This window comes from Poeciliopsis prolifica, unplaced genomic scaffold, assembly GCF_027474105.1.
Source record: "Poeciliopsis prolifica strain line A6 unplaced genomic scaffold, Auburn_PproV2 SCAFFOLD064, whole genome shotgun sequence".
Lineage (NCBI taxonomy): Eukaryota > Metazoa > Chordata > Actinopteri > Cyprinodontiformes > Poeciliidae > Poeciliopsis > Poeciliopsis prolifica.
This window is the reverse complement of record NW_026562439.1, coordinates 344,103-359,414: the sequence shown is the minus strand read 5'-3', so window position 1 is coordinate 359,414 and position 15,312 is coordinate 344,103. Positions and strand designations below refer to the sequence as shown.

The window sequence follows — 15,312 nt, the reverse complement described above, 5'->3', positions numbered from 1 at the left end:
TGACTAAAGTACAATGAGCTCACCCGTAAATGTCATTCCCAGAGCAGTCGCTGTCTGTTTTGACGTAATTCAGTTAATGGCAGTGAGTAGGAGCGTGTGCTGTGTTGTTGTTATTTGCGCCTTTTGGCTTTTATCAAGTGTTGCAGTGTGTTGTGGGTTCTGCAGTTCGTGACCTCTCCCACTTCTGACTTCCTGTTTAACGTAATCAGGGTCGGCCCAGACCCTAGGAGAGCCGCCACAGCTAAATCATCAGGGTTGAGCTTAGACATGGTAGAAAAGTCTATGTCAACCAGCAAGATAACAACGGATTTGTTAAAATGAAAACTGGTTTTCTTTCCTGTTTGTTTAATATTAAAGTCTTGGGATATTCTGAATTGCTTGAATTGCATTTTTTAGAGTTATTTGTCTGAAACAAGACTGTGTCAAAGCATTAGAGCGAATGGCAGACAGATGAAAAATGTTCATCTTTCAAATATCTAAGCTAACACTTAAATACAACCAAATTCCTTCTCTTGTGTTTCTCCTTGTGGTTTAGAATTGTGCTTCTCTTTTCATTTCTTTACCCTGCATCCTGTCCACACTGTCAATAGAAAGATGTCAGACACCCCAACATGAAAAGCTTTCAAAAAAGCTCTTCCCCTGCAACCCATCTCCCAAAGCTGCAGTCATAGCTGTTCAAAGGAGGTCATTTAGGTCAAGAAACAGCCATAACAAGAAGTGACAGAGCATGTTAAAAACTAATAGACCCAGACGGTGCAGACGGACAAAAAGTCACTGGTCCTTCTTCTGAGAGAGATCGGTCAGGACATATTAGCTTGAAGACAGTAAGTCCTCTGCCATGTCAATTCTGCAGGAGCTTGTGTGTCCAGTCAATTTGAAATGGGGTGTGAAAGTGACCTCCTTTTTTCAGTAAATACTGATTATTCGCCAGAAACAAAAACATAAAGATAGTAAAAGACAAATGATTTCTAAATGTTCAGTGAACTACTTTAATTTTTTCCATTCTGCCTAAGCAGAAACTCTGCATACTTACACTTTTCTCAGTGCAAAGACATATGTGGTTAATTAACTTTTCATCATCCTGTTTTGCATGCAAGAACTATATAATCATATTTTTTATCTTATTAGAACAAGTTTTTCTATCCCCCAAAAACAAAACTGCAGATGATAAATTCCCATAATTAAGCCAAAACACAAATAATTTAGAAAGTTTTGTTTATCTTAAGACAATTTTAGAAACCCAGGCAGCATTGGTGTGTGCTGGAAAAGTTTCTGAAGGTATAATGACCTAGAGTAAAATTAGACTGAATTAAGGATATTACTAATTATCCAATAGTTTCAAACAAACTAGCTGTATGGTTTTGCAGTTAGTAATACTGCAACACCATCTAAGAATATATATATATTTTTTTATTTATTCCATTTAAGCTCTGTGCATTACAATGTTGGAAAATTAACTCTGTAAGAGTAATTGCTACCATTTGTTTTCTTAGTTTCCACAATCTTGTCCACATTTTCCACTCCGCATATAGATATGTGGAGACAGAAACTGTCTTAAAATTCGACTGATTTATGCAAGGATTGGTACCACAGTTAATGGAGGCAAATTGTAAGGAGGATGTAAAGAAAACACACAATTAGATTAAATTACATCAATTTCAATTGGTTAACTTTTCCAATTCTGTCCAGAGCTAAACAAAACATTCCCAACAACCAAGAGCTATTGAATAACTAAGTACACAAGAATGAAATTATACAATTTAAGAAAAAACACAAAGTCCATACCTAAACAGAGAGGCAAAAGAAAGCAAAGGAAAAAAATAGAGTAGAAGAAGAGTAATGCTAAAGATAGGACCACCCAGGCAAACAATCAGAAGTAACAACACTGTGTGCGCCTCCGTGTCCAATTCAAGCATCTTCCTAAGTAATACCACCAGAACCTTTAACTCCCAACTGGTTCTGAACATGTTAGTTATTATTTCTCCACAATGTAGCTGTGTTTCCAAATCAGTGTCAGCCTCTTAATTTCATCCCTTTCTGGGAGGAAACAAGAACAAATCTTTGTTAAACTGGAACATCACATGGCCCCTTTGTGTGTAAGCAACCTTTCTCCCACACAGGTCAGAACCACAGCTATTGAAGAGCTAAAGCCTTAATTTTCTCAGAAATGAAAGCTTGACATGCAAAATTTCACCTAAACTGGGCATCAACCTTTGTTATAAATTTTAGTAAAAAAGAAGCACTTTGCAGAGCCTATTTATGATGAGAAACTTTGTATATAACTTTACTAAGAAGACAGACAGAAAAAAAAAACATGAGATAAATTAGCTTGTCCTAGTATTGTGAAACCACAAATCTAGTTCATCAGGATGTTAATGCCAGACGTGACCTGGACAACTGTGTTAAAATAAATCCAAAATAAGTAGAATAAAAACTGGGAGTTTAATTCTGGTTCTTTAAAAAGCTGATGGAGTAAAAAATGGAGAAAATTTTCAGTTAAAAAAAAAAGAAAAAAAGAAACTAATGTGTACTGGTGATTTTTTGCACTATAAATCTCAGGAGCATTACAGTCTTGTTTTAGAGCTGCACTGCTCACAGTGAAAGCATGTTGGAGTAGCTCGGTTATGCTATTTCCGATTTATTTTTTTGTAGACTTTTTTCTCATATTTATTTGGACAATTTGCAAACATTGTAAAGATATTTACATATATCTAAATTTCTTCAAATTTAGAAGAGATTTGCAAATCTCTCCTAAATTGGTTAACTTTAGAAGAGATTTTAACTTTAAGAGATTTTACAAATCTCTTCTAAATTTAAATGGGGCTGCAAAAGCAAAATGAGGTGGATTAGCAGACCTGGCAAACAACTGATGGCTTCATCTAGGACAGGGTTTCCCAACCCTGGTCCTCAAGGCACACTGCCCTGCATGTTTTAGTTATTTCCATGCTTCAGTCCAGCTGATTTCAATTGATGACTGATTAACAGTAATCAGTTGAATCAGGGAAACCTCTCAAACATGTAGGGCAGTTTGCCTTGAGGACCAGGGTTGGGAAACACTGATCTAGGACATGCTACTGTGAAATATTGTCTCTGTAGATTTGTTGCAATACTGACTGCTACTGGAGATTCTTGCTGCCCACAGCACCATTTTTATTTATTTTGATGTCTTGATTTTCTTTTGGGGTAAATACTGAATCAAATTGAGTGAAAAAAAGAACAGAGGTTTAAATTATACCTAGAATTTGATAGTGGTGACATCAACACATTAGCATTTACAGCTACATCTACAGGTGTGATCATAAGGCTACTTATAGGACAGCTGGAAGAAGGATGAGCTCATGTTTAAATGCATCTATCATCAAGAGCAAGCTCAGTGCAAAATCTTCTAATGGATGCTGAGTGAAACCTTGGATTAGTGGAGGGTTCTCATGTTGTGTCTCTGCTTACTCACCAATAAACATTTGCCTTGGCAAACTTTGTCTTGAATTTATATAAGTAGTTTGTAAATTAAAACAGAATGTCATTAAAAGCTGATTATTTGTGTTATAACACTTGGGGTACATATTGCCACAGTTGAAATTTGCAGGCCAGCCTTTAATAATAAACAGACATGAATATCACCTGGTAGAAGTCAGGTCAGTGCATCTGTGCCAATGAGTTGAAGTGATGAAGAACTACCAAGTCAAATTGACTTTTTTGAAACTACTAACTATGAATGACTGTGAGTCAAAAGAAGTCAGTGTAGTATTTTCTAATGTGATCTAGCAAATTAAGATAATTGTCATGCAGTTCCATAGTGAATAGGCTACAGAAAGCTTGCAGTAATCACCAGATTTTGGTTTCTTCATTCAAATATAGTTCATGACTTGGTAACATTGTGTTTGGATGCACAGAACAGAACACTGCTGTGTGACGAAACTGAGCCAGCATAAGCTAAAAGGGGCCAAGCAGGGCACTTGTTTTGTGCAGCTGGGGCATGTAGTTTAAAGGTAACATTTGTGCATTCCTGTGTGACCAGAAATAAACTGGTTAACCAACATCTGTTGTAGACACTGTAAAAAATATGCAAGCGTACGCCCACTCCTGTTAAGAGGTTATTAGAAGCTTTGAAGCTGCACGGTTTCTGAAGACAAACTTTCAACAGATACACTCGCATGGAAAACACCTGATATAGTTAGAAAAATCACCGTTTACTAAGTTCATATCGTATCTGTTCATGATATACAATGTGCAGTGTTGTGTAAATGTATTCACCCCCCAGAGATTCCTTCTTCTTCTGAAACACTTAAGTGTTTCAACTCAAACAAATACAAAGAAAGAGATTTCAATTATTAAGGAGGAAAAACTATCCAAACCTACATGACTGAATAAATGTAAGTAAATTCCTTTATGTCACTAGTGAACCTATCTCATGTTGTCAGACAGGTTCTATTCAACGTACTTCTTGATTCAAAAAGATTGGCAGTAATCAGGTCAAGTAAGAACAGGCTGAATAGTTTCTCTTTTCTGTTGAAAATTGAACATTATGTATTCATTCAGGTTTGAGAGATATTAAAATCTGTGCGATTTAAAAAACTGAACTGTGACAAAAAAGGCAAGGTAACACTTTATTTGACGGGATGTACACAAAACTGACATGGCACGTTGCCCTAAAGTGGCATTGTTTACAAAGTCATGGAAAGTTGGGACTTCTAATGCAACTTTTAAACCAACTTTACATTAAAAATCTCATTATTTATCAACGGACACTTCATGACAACAGTCATAGACATCCATAAAGACTCCTTCATATTCATGACACCGTATGTCATGTTTATGACAGTGCCATGTCAGTCTTATGCACACCCCATCAAATAAAGTGTTACCAAAGATAAAGCAGAAAATATAGTATTTTTTCACAATTCACATGAACCCAAGCCAGTTTCTAGTCTTTTCCTTTTACAATCTTTTCCTCCCTTTTTCTGTTTACCAACTCACAGTTTCTAAGCTTTCATGTGCAGCTGTAAAATTCTTACCAGCCTAAGTTTACTCTGAAGCCCAGTCCTACAAAAATACAACCTCCATGAGTCAAGCATGCCATTTTTCTTCTGCTCATTATGTAAAGGATTAACAGGTGGTAATCTCTACGCTTTCACAGGTGACCTATAATTAGACAGCTCTGATTATCCAAAGTATTTCCCACAATGTAAATTTTAGACCAACTCACAAAGTGGCTGGGATCTGTCATAGCACAAGCAAGAACAAACAATATTGTCTGAAAAATGTTTAAATTAAATTAACTACAAAAAAAATCAATAAATCAAATATTGCTGTTTACCAGATACTTCTGTAGAAAGCATCAGATCATTCAGGTAATTCTTGCTGAGGTCCTGTCGTCTCTCTTTAGTCAGCACAGCTCAAGACAACATTGTTGTTGTGTGAAAGCTGTAGACAAAAACAGGGCACCAACTCTTCCTTGTGGTGTGAGAACAGAAACCATCATCATTCTGTATCGCTGATAAGCTTCAGCCAGTCAGTCTGATGCAGAGATGGATATTAAGAGGAAATATGTGGGGTAGGAGTAACAGATGAGTGCACAAGGAAGAGACGAGCCAATCAGTAGCAGCGCGGTGGGTTAAACCAGCCTCACAACACAGATTCCTGGTGAAGCATTAACTTCAGTGGAGCAAGTTTAAATATTAACATCCCATCGTGTATGACTGAAGGAGCACAGAAGCACCTTGGGTTACCTATAACATCTAAAACAGAATTGGTTCACCGCGTCCCTTTGCCTTTTAAACCGAAGCCAAACGGAGGTTTCATCCAACTTGGTGCTTAATTATAAACACACAAAAAAGAATAGAAAAAAAAACACACAAAGCAAAATAACATCCCTGAGTGGAAGTTTCCACTTTGTTAGCGTTTTTATCTTCCTGGTCATCTGTTCCCGACACACATTCTGTGCAAAAAGGTTTCCTGTTTTGCCTCCTTTTGTCACCGTCGTGTTGTGGGAGTTTGTCGGGTTCTAACTTTAGAAGCTCTGTTAACATTCAACAGTTACCTGGATCTATCCTGTATAGGTCTGCTGAAGGCACGCTGTGCAAAAAAGCGGGAGTTGGATTATGATCGCGAATCAGACAACAAACTTTGCATGTGGTCAAAAACTCTACTCTGTTGGTTTGTTATTGTTATGCAGCACATGTCCAAGCCCTTCATTTATAGTAAAGGCAGCTGTCATGTCTTATTCTTGGTAAATAAAAGATATCAATTCTAAACTACAGTAACCAAATATTTTGTAGAGCTTTTTCTACAAATGCAATGATCAAAGCGCCTTTTCTTGTAGAGACAGAGAGAAATAACATCACCATTTCGTACTGGAATCCCAACAAAGCTGTTTGTAGAAACCTTAAAATTTATTTTTAAAATGCAATATCTCTCCTCAAAAGGAGTTGCTCTACTGAAGATAGTCACAAAATGATTTTTAATTGTGATTTTTACCTAAACTATTGACCAGCTTACATGTGAGCAATATGAAGATTTTCTTTTACCTGATTCTGAAGAGTCCAAGCGTGGCTCAGCTAAAAGCAGAGCAGAAAAACAAGCAAAGAAACCAAGTTGCTGACCAGTCACTGTTGTCCAGTTGCTCTGACCACTTTCCTGCCTACTCCACTGACTCTCCCCCTCCTCCTCCTGTTCTCCAAAGTCTGCAACACCCAGCTCCAATAACCCATGACCCACAGGAAGTAGACACAATGGACTGAAAATAACACATCACCTCCCCTGGCAACAAATGCCCACCACAGCCCCCTGAAACACACGGCCCTCTGCAATACAGAACACCTTGGAGAGGCCGGCTTAAGATAGGTGAGAAGAACCAAAAATATCTCCCGCTGCTCAACAGGCTGTTCCGCATGCCAAAGCGGGTTCTGCCCCACTGTCAGTTCACAGCTTGTTTCAATGTTTCTGCAATTTTCAGGACAATTTTTAAAGACCATAAAATGTGCATCTTAAAACTGACATTTTGTGTTATATTTACATAATTTAATAAGTTTAAGATCTAGATAAACGTTTGGAAAATAGGTCAACTTAGAAACAACGTGTTTGACTTTACAGATGTATTTCTTATAATAATGTTAAAATAATGTTTTGGCGACTTCTGATAGAGAATTTGAAAAGAAAGCTAAAGATTAGAGTGATTGAAATGAGGCCTTCCAGTCTCAAAAACTGGAGCTCATCACCAAAGATCGATCATCGAACAGGAAAATAGCTGATTAGCCAAATTTGCCAAGGGTATGAATAGTTTTGGGTGTAGTTTTATTCACTTGACTTAACAGCCTAAAATACTTTGCAATTAAAGTTAAATATAAGTGTCAAATTATCTTGATTTGTTGTTTGAGATAAGTGCTTTTTTACTGTCGAGTGAACCAAACCTTAAAATTTGACCTTTTCACCTCTGACACTCTCCTTTCCTACAGAACCGAAGAGATTTGTTAGAAATCATTATTATGCTGTCATTATTAATAGGAAAAATGAACAAGAAAGTCTACTAATTACAGTACTTTTTTTTTCTGACATTCCAGGCTATACAACTGCCTATTTTATTAGATGAGACACCAAATATACCTTAATATGCATTAATAGGTCTTAGCACTACTACATACGTAAATATCTAGTATTGCATATCTCCATAGTTGGGAGAACAGCCAATCAGCAACAAGGAAAATGAATGGAGCTCCTTAATTGGCTCCTTTGCAAGCACCAGTCAAATATGAATTTAATTAGGTATTTCAACTACCCAAGCTGCATTTTCTTTAAGATACTTTAGATAACCTCTATGAAAGAAGTCTGCAAACAGGCAAATCTTCCACAAATATTCTGAGTAATGTTCCTCAGAAGAAAAAAAAAATAAAAATCTGTTAATACTGAACTGAAAATATAAAGAGGTTCAATGTAGATCATGCAACAAGAATGTTTTGATTTCTGTTGTCGAACCAAACTACAATAAGCCCGATTCAAAATCTGATTTCTGTAGTGAGTTTGCAGAAAAATCTAAATGTTACATGAGAAATTATTTTAGAAGGGTCTGTTTACTGCCCTGCATCCTGAGCTTTACCGTTTTGTTATGAGATAACACGTTACCCAACATGCAGAACAAATGAAGCACATTTTACAAAGCATCACATATTCTAGACTTTGAAATTTTATTTGCTAGACCCTGCAGGGAAACCTCACACATTTAAAATAATCTAAAATAGTTCATAAATAATAATAAAAACAAATACAACAAGCATTCAGAGATGAATGCATATGCTTTTGTTCCTCTTCACAAGCTGCAGATCCAAAGTGGTCCTCTGCTTTCTGCAGGCGTGGATCACTGCATAGTGAGAAGGATGACTCTACAGTCAGGCGTAAAAACCATCTGTGGGAGAGTGTGGGTGCATGTGTGTTAATGTATGAATGCTTTGCTTACTTGTGACACAGTATGTTAATATTCTTTTCTCTCTGATCAACCCACAGAAAGAGTGTTTTTCTTACAGTGTTGTGCCGTCCTGGGCTTCACTGCAGGTGCATCAAACCCCATCATGCTCCATGAAGTGAGCAACAGCAGTCTAATCCAATCACTCCAATGAAAATGATTCAAAATCACATTAAGTGGCTAGGAGAGGTTGCTTCGGACATGATCTGATTAGCAGCTCTCTTGCAAGAGTCAGTCCATGAGGAAATGGCTTGAGATACTGAGCATATAATAAGGAAATGGACTCTGATAACATGCCTGTGCTGCAATAAAAAAGTGGTGCCTGATAGCTCAGCAAAAGATAAACCTTCAGAGGCTTCCAGGTTCCTTGCAACATGATCTGGATTGACAATATTCAAAAAGGATGGCTGGAATTTTATTGGAAATTAATTTAGATTAATTATGAATATTTTAATGTGTTAAACATTTTCACTGACTAAGTCACTTTTTTTGTTGTCCAATATGCAAAAATCCACCCGGAACCTTCGTATTCACATGTTTCCAGTACCCCTGTAAATCTGATGCACAAACTACAGCCGCAAACAGTGAAGGACAACAAAGCTGCTCTCTCTTGTCCTGGGATTTAATTTTTGCACAGCTCAAAATCAGAGATACAGTTTCTGAGCTCTTTCCTCACCGAGCAACCCTCCCTAACTCAGCTCCTTCAGACTAGTCAGCAGCAATTAGCAAACATCTGGTGGAACTGCACGTCTACTGAGCTAATTATACAAGCTACTTCTCAGAGAAATGCTGGTAAAATCTCTGAATGACCTAGTCAAAGTTCCAGCCTAAATCTGAGAAGTAAGATTTAAAAATTTTAATTTGGAGATGCTCATCATCTAAATTGACTGACATTAAGCTATAAGAAGTTACAATCTGTAAATGTGCAAAGCCAATCTGCAGCTGTAGAATTTTTCATTCTACTTTCAAAATAATGCTAAGTTGTCGTGTCATTTCAAATCCTTATTAAAAAACAACTTCTGGGACTTTAAAATGATCAAAGATTCCAGAAGTGTGATTACTTTTGCAGAGCTCTGCAGTTGTTCTCCTTTGTAAATGATTCTTCAACAAAGCTTCCAATCGTGCTGCTCTGTGTCCCATGCTAGGTGTTGTGTCTTAAGACATGCCTGGGCTTGTCTCCCAGCCAAATTAAAATGGCACGCCTCCATTTAAAACCAGTCCCCTGAAACTGGCGCACACCTCCACTCTCTGGTATCGCATTCAGTTGATGTTGCTTTACTTTCAGCTGAAAGAGAGTGTGTGTAGTGTCAACACATACCTTGGAAGTCATGCCCTGTGTATGCGCTCCTGTGTCGTTTCACCATACGCTGATTCACAGCCACTGAGGAGCTTGTGGAATTTCTCAAACGCATCATAAGCAGAAAGGAATGCTGCATTGTTTCTGCAGCTAAACTATTAATTCGTCCTTACTTCTCAACTGGCTTCTGTGGGTGTGTGCCTGCACACCTGTGGATTCTGATAGCCCCATTTATTGAAATAAATATTAATTTATTGCCATCACAATAAATATGAACAAATAACACGAAAGAATTTCAACTTCATATCAGCCATTGGTATGTACCGATTGCAACAAATCTATGATACACTGTGTGCACTATTAACATTTAAATTCCTACTTTTGATCCTGAAATACCAGTTTTAACCCAAAACATTCAGGCTCCTGAAGAAAAGTTGAAATCAATAATTTATTCTTCATCTTAAGTCCAGTAATACAGGCCAAAATTCACAACAAGAATGCCTTCGCCAGGAGAAAAGCTGAGTTTTGAAATAAATAAATCTGTGTGTTTACCTATAGAACGCAGTGAAAAATCTGATATATTTAGAGAATGCAAAGCAGGGCCAATACTGAAACGATATGATGTAGCATGCTGCCAGACTCCTACCAATGAACAATTACTGTACAAAATATGTGTTCACACTGATACAACATGGTAATCATAAGTCTTTAATTTTTACCACTAACTTAACTTAATTAGGTCTCAATTTCATTAAAAAGTTTCTGTAAATGCAGCAAAATTTACTCCATCTTATGACCTCTAGGGTGCATAAACATTTTTTTTAAACTATGTAGGAAAAAATGTGAGTTTATTGAAAGATGAAGACAGTTTCCTCTCAGGTGTTTTGGTAAACTTAAATATGCAGAATAAATCTTTCATGCATTATTTTTGCATTTTTTTGTCTTTCATCTTGAGTTTACTGAAAATCTGATCAAAGACGGACTATTAATCACGATGCATTCTGGTTTAATTGTTTCTTTGACAAAAGATAAAAACAGAGCGTCTCTCTGGCTAATGCGTTGGAAAAACATTATGATTCCTCCCTGACTATAACTGATGGGAACTGATGCTGAAAATCATTCCCAGACTCAATGTTCTCAATTAGGCTTTTTCATACAGTGCTCTATTCAATCAGCACACTCTGAGGACGGTTTGTACGTACAGATGGCAGCCTACACAGAGCCATGGGAACTAAAGCTGTGCTACAGATAAAAGAAGCTCAGCTGACTTCAAGACATGTTCCTCCCTGAAACAAAGTTTACTACATTCCCACAGTTTCTCCTATTGCATTTCCATCTATGTATCCAGCAGGGCACGCTTTGTTCCTCCACAACCTTGACATTTTTATACAGAACCTTTTTTTTTTCTTCTTTCCCTCTGGTTGCCAAAGCTGCATCCTTAAAATGCAACACATTCTTCTGGAAGCAGACTAGGTTCACATGATCATAAGGTTCCTTCACTGCTGACAAGATGAACTCACACAATCTTCCTTCAAGTCCTTAACACTGAAGGCAAAGTTTACATCAGAGGCAATAAAAAAGGAGCTATGCATAACCTGGAGCAAGTTAAATATTTTTGTCAAAACAATTTTCCTTTATTATGGAGAAATAAATTGAAAGTCACCAGTCATTCTGGCAGACTAGGCAACAAAAACCCAATTGAACTGCAAACACTAACAAAATCCAATCATAATCTACTTATAGTTGTCAGTTATCAAAATTATGACATATTCAATTGGGCTTAATTTTCATCCAGTTTAATTAGTATTCAACAAGCTGAACAGAGGCTGTATTAAGTCGCAACACCTCAAGCAGATGAATACAAGTAACTTTTTTCCCACAATGACAAAAACAAAAACACTATGCCCCAGTGACAACATACAACAATGAAATTAAACGCTTGCACTTGAATTATGAACAACTCACCTGCTGTGGCCTGAACACGCAAACTCACAACTTCCTCCAGGTCTGCATGGACCTCAATTGTGCACCTGCTTGTGTGTAATCAAATATCTCAGGGTTTTGATGTTGATCTAGAGAATAAATCTGTGCTTTGCTGTCACACTGGTCACTGGAATTATAAGCAATGCGTCAGGCAAAGTTTTTTAATCAGGAAATATTTTTGCAATTGAAAAGATGAGAGGTCAGCAAGACTTTCTGAACGAGGGCATCTCCTGATACCAAAAGCACTTCAGAGGTTCAGAAGGAGGAAATCCCACAGCATGCTCCTTCTGCACCAGATATACTTCAAGGGATACACCCTAATATGCATAAATAAGTTCAGTGGGAAACATCTTGGCACTACTGCAGAAGATAACAGCCCAGGTCTTTACCTATTTTTTCTTTCCCCTTTTTCAGCTGGTTCCATCACTCTGTGACCTTTGGCATTTTGGATGATGTAAATTGTGCTCCCTGGGAGCATCTGGTCCAAAAGGCTAAATATATATTGGAAAATAATAGTTGACAATTATTGCACTCCAGTTTTTTACAATAGGAATAGTGAACACACCGATATTGCAATATATGCGCTATATTGTGGAACATTATTTAAAGATACAACTAAAACCGTCACAAGAACTCCCCAGTTACTCCATCAGTCGTCTTTGCTGTCTGACAACCTACAAACCACTTGTACTCCAAAATATAATGAGAACATAGAAATTGTTCTCTCTCTAAGACCTGCTAGAACATGAACAGGGCACTTCAGACTTCAAGAATTAAATTTTAATGGTAGTCCTCATAGGTTTCTCACACTGCAGCACACAACCTTCCCATTTCTCAGATAAAAAACACTGAATATACCTCAAGAACAAGCTGTAAGAAGAGAAAATGTTTTTCTGTTCTTTTGGGTTACTTATTGGCCTTTAGTTTAGTGTGGAAAAGGTTAAAGTTTAATATGAGACATTGGACAAATTAGTTTCAGTATAGGCATGATGGAGTTTCATTTATGTTTAAGTTTTAGGAAATTTTACTAAGAGGTTAACCTTTGTGTTTAGGAACAATCTGTTACCAAGTGAGAAAAATGAAATATAATACAATCATTCATGAGCTTTCAGTTCTGTTGACATAAAATAGGACGTCTTAGAAAAATGTGATACTGGTAATTTTGCTTTAGTGCAATAATTGTTTTGAAAAAATCCCAGCTGTCAAACTAACTGGTAGTTTTAGAAAAATAAAACTAAAACAAATTATATCAAAACCATGACCTCTTCTAAAAATGAATGTGATAGTTTGTAAGTCTTTATCCAGCCAGTGTTTGTAGAGTTTTAGTAATAAAGAATAAAATCTTTCAAAATTGCTCGTTATCTTCTTGCTTTGCTTACCACCTGTAACCTAATCCACTCATCAAAATGCCTCATAACTCCCTTTAACACTTCAAACATCTGAAACTCAACACAGTAAAGGAACCACGTTTTGCTATAAATCTTCATCTGGTTAATCAAGTTCAGTCCTTTGAGATCAGAAGAAGAAAAAATAGGGAGAAAGAGCGGTGTTTCATAAATTCACCAAACAGCATTTCAATGTCAAGTAAAGAAATCTGACCCACCTTTGAGTTTTACCACAAGTGGCTCCTCAAAGTCCCATTTGTTGAATGTTATGGAAAATTTAAGTAAGATATTCCAGTTTTCCAGGACATGTCAAGAAAAAGAGCAAAACACAGGAAGCGGCGAACATGTGAAAGTTCCTTGGAATGCCGGCAAAAAGAAAGAGAGGTCCTCACAGCTTCCAATCAGTCCCCAAAATGATTCGTCTCAGAGAGCAGGGGTCTCTGCTGCATCTCTTTGCTTTTCTCAGTGTGTGTGTGTGTTTTCTCCATTCTTTGGGCTACTGGATTAGCATAGAAGCTAATATTGATGGTTTTCTTTCCTCTGCTCTTGAAGCTCCTTGATTGGCTGATTTGCAATCACCAGTGTCTAGTGTTAGCATAAAAGCTAATATGAATGATGTTGCTTTTCTTCGCCCTTGGCTGCATGAGATGCTTTGCAAATGCAAGAAAAATATCTTAGCATAAAAGCTAACCAATAAAACTGAACACAACTTTTTTCACACGTGATCAACAGCTGAACGTTACCACTGACCCAAACCACAAAGAAGACCACAGGAAGTAGTTGGATGATACGTGACAAATTCATTCATAAGTGTTTTTAATTGTTTTTTATTTAATGAAAATCCTAAATTGTGTTTTATCAACATTAGCAGAATATTGCTGATGTAAACAAATCTCATACTGCCAAAAAATGTTTACATCCCAGCTTCAATAAATTGTTAATTTATTATTTTATTAAAGAACATTGTCTACATTATCTTACACAGTTACAAATTCCTTTGGTTCAGAGTTTACAATGTTACGTTATTCTTATTTTTACACTTCTTCGTGCTCTGATTGTCACTTTGCTGCTGTTACAACAATTAAATATTTACTTCTGTCCTATTAAAATGCTTTCAACACATGAAACAAACCCAAAACTGGAGGAACTTCTGCAGCGTTTTCTCATCTGTTTGCATCTGTGCAGATGACCCAACCTTCTCTGTCACAACTTTGCAGACACTAACAACACTCAGAGGTAAATGATCGATACTCGCCCTCTTTACTCAGTTTCACATCATCACGTCTAGCAGTGCTGCACACGTTCATGCATATGTGACAACATGAATGCAAAACAAAGAGAGGAAGGTCAGTTTGCAGCATAAACTGCTGTAACCCAGGCGGAGGTCGCGGAGGCAGAGACCGACGGAGACAAAGGAGGGGGTCAGATGGGAAAGACAAGCTGGCAGTTTCACTTTTAAAGAGTGCAACAGTCATCACAAGAGGAGAAAGGGAATCTGCCCATTAAGACTAAGTGGATGTATATTAGATCATGGAGGTAAGGAGGTGGGCATTTACCATCAGCCCAACTCAGACTCAACCTACGAGATCAAAGCGTTCAGCGGGACTTTAAACTTTAAAGTCACGCTCGGTTTTAAAGGATGTCTCCGAGGGACGTCACCTCTGCGAAATGAAGGCAATTAAAAGACTATCAAAGTCGCCGCCCAGTCCTTGGAGATCAAACCAAGCCTTGGTCCTCTCCCTGTCTGTCCCCCTCCGCTCTTATCGCAGCGGTACAGTTAATCCTCCTCCTCCTCCTCCTCCTCCTCCTCCTCCTCCTACTCCTCCAGGCTGGGGTCCCTCTGGGGGGCGTGAAAGGCTAAAAGGCGGGAGCACAGTTGCCACTTGCCTGCGACACATAATACGGAGCGAGGCAATCAACTTTGGCTTGACACGCGTTTGCTCATCTCACACACACATTCAGCCCGTTTCCCCCACCCTGCTGGGAAATTGAGGGGTGAGGATGGGGGGGATGGGGAGCCTAAATTAACACTTGACATTCAATACGGTCAGGTCCTTAATTGGCCAGGGCCTTCCTGAGAAGGCAATTTTCTATTCCCCAAACTGCCCCCGCGCAGCGCCGCGCGGCGGTGTCGTCTGCGTACGTGAGCAGAGAAACCGGATCTGACTGCACTGCAAAAACACAACATGTTA

At 37.9% G+C, this 15,312-nt stretch overlaps 1 protein-coding gene across 3 annotated transcripts in view; it reads right to left on the bottom strand.

Moving 5' to 3' along the window:
• Nucleotides 1-13,560, bottom strand: part of gab1 (GRB2-associated binding protein 1) — a 46,668-nt gene extending 33,108 nt beyond the window's left edge. The window contains exon 1 of one of the 3 annotated variants that reach the window (XM_055019864.1): nucleotides 13,339-13,560. The gene's annotated coding sequence lies outside the window, so the exon portion shown is untranslated. Of the gene's footprint in view, nucleotides 1-23; nucleotides 422-6,527; nucleotides 6,853-13,338 lie in introns of those variants that run through there. The other 2 variants (XM_055019866.1, XM_055019865.1) reach the window with 2 other exon arrangements.
• Between the last annotated feature and the right edge of the window lie 1,752 nt (nucleotides 13,561-15,312).